The sequence below is a fragment of the Puma concolor genome, chromosome A1 (assembly GCF_028749965.1).
Source record: "Puma concolor isolate L17-30 chromosome A1, mPumCon1.1.hap2, whole genome shotgun sequence".
NCBI lineage: Eukaryota > Metazoa > Chordata > Mammalia > Carnivora > Felidae > Puma > Puma concolor.
In genome coordinates, this window is record NC_141667.1 from 211,467,371 (window position 1) to 211,469,415 (window position 2,045).

Consider the following 2,045-nt stretch of genomic DNA (forward strand, 5'->3'; position numbering starts at 1 on the left):
TCGAACTCACGGACCGTGAGATCGTGACCTGGCTGAAGTCGGACGCTTAACCGACTGCGCCACCCAGGCGCCCCCATTTAGTATATATTTATTGAGAACCTAATATGTGTTAGACACGACGCTCAAGTGCTAGAGATAAAAAGTGATCAAGATAAATCCCTGCCCTCATTGATCACATAATCTGGTGCAGAAGAAAATTTCTAAACAAATAACAATTGTCTAATTACATTTGTTGAAAGTGCTATGCAGAAAGAAGTGTATCTTTCAGTTGCGACATCACAGTTAGAAGTAAATTTAGTCAATCAGCATCATATACCAATTATCCTTCATCTAATATCCAACTAATGTTCACATCCATCTTCAGTTGTGTTTGTTGATACATTTTACATAAATGTAAACTTTTAGAAGTTTTAAGATCTTAGAGGATAGCATTTGGATACTTTATATTAAATGATCCACACGATCTATGAAAATTTTATGAAAAAAGAATGTAAGTCCTGAATAAAGGATTTGATAGTAAAAGCCCAATGGGATGAAAATTCACTGATTTTTCTAAATGAAAGAGAAGATGTTGATGAATTGTCTGGTGAAGCCAAGCAATGAAATTAAAGACAATTTCAAAAAACCATCAACAGAAAAGAGTAAAAATATGTGACTACAACCAGAAATGATACATCCAAATTAGTGGAGGGGACAAACTTCTCTGAGCCATACGGAGTTAATGGTTATTCACAAAGGCCATTCAAAAGGGAACCTCATAGGGCAATAGCAATATATAATAATAAGAGATCATCATCATCACCATCATCCTAGTCATTCCTCCTATGTGTTAATTGCACAAAGTGCAAAGGCTAAATGTAGTGCAAAGTGAGTGAAACACTGTGCTCAACCTCCATCCAAGGCAGGTTATAGTAAGAATATTGTTAGTGCCTTCATATGTCCAGCTTAACTGATACTTGGACTTTATCTTGAAGACCTAAGATGCAGGGTCCACACAACTTTTATATGAGATCATCTAAGAGGCCTCTAAGAGTTCATGATAATAACAAACAAAAATAAACCTTACAAGTATATTGTGCATAACACCTAGTATCTGGGCATGTTCTCCAGGCATCAGGATTTCTCTTAATAACCAAACGTGTTTGGCCTCAGTACTAAAAGCAAGCACTTCCATTTTTACATGATGAACAGAGAAGGAATGATTTACTTTAGAAAGCAACCTTTTCGTTATCAGTGTATGTCTAAATAAATGTCTGTTTACTGAATGCTGACGTAGACTTATCTCATTAGGAATATTGCCAATATGTAGGTGACTGCCCCAAGCAAGCATTATCAGATAATGTATGTGGTTTTAGTCATTACCACCCATCTCAACCCAAATAATGCTTCATACTTTTGAAATTACAAGATACTTGATTTATAAATAATTGCATTTGATTGACAATATCAGAAAAATTTAGATATATTCAAAAAAAGCAAAGATGTTAACTTTATAATTTACAAAAAACTTTATAATCTCTTAAACTCTTTGTTATGAACTAAATTGTGTTCCTTCAGTATTCATTCTCTGAAGTTCTAATATCCAATATATAATTGTATTTAGACTTAGGGACCTTAAATAGGCTAGAAGGGAGTTGGTTGATATAGCCAAAGTGCTGAAAGAAAAAATATCAACCAAAAATATGGTATCCAGAAAAACTATTTCTCAAAAATGAAGGAGAAATTAATATTTTCTCAGAAAAACAAAAGCAGAGGAAGTTCATTTTCACTAGACCTCTTCTACAACAAATGCTAAAGAGATTTCTTCAAATTAAAATGAACCAATGATAGAAGACAACACAAAACCATACTAAAATATAATGTTCTCCAGCTGGGGCACCTGGGTGGCTTAATCTGTTAAGTGTCTGACTTGGGCTCAGGTCATAATCTCCCAGTTCGTGAATTTGAGCCTATGTTGGGCTCTCTGTTGTCAGTGCAGAGCCCTCTTCAGATCCTCTGTCCCCCTCTCTCTGCCCTTACCTCACTTGTGAGTGCATGCTCTCTCT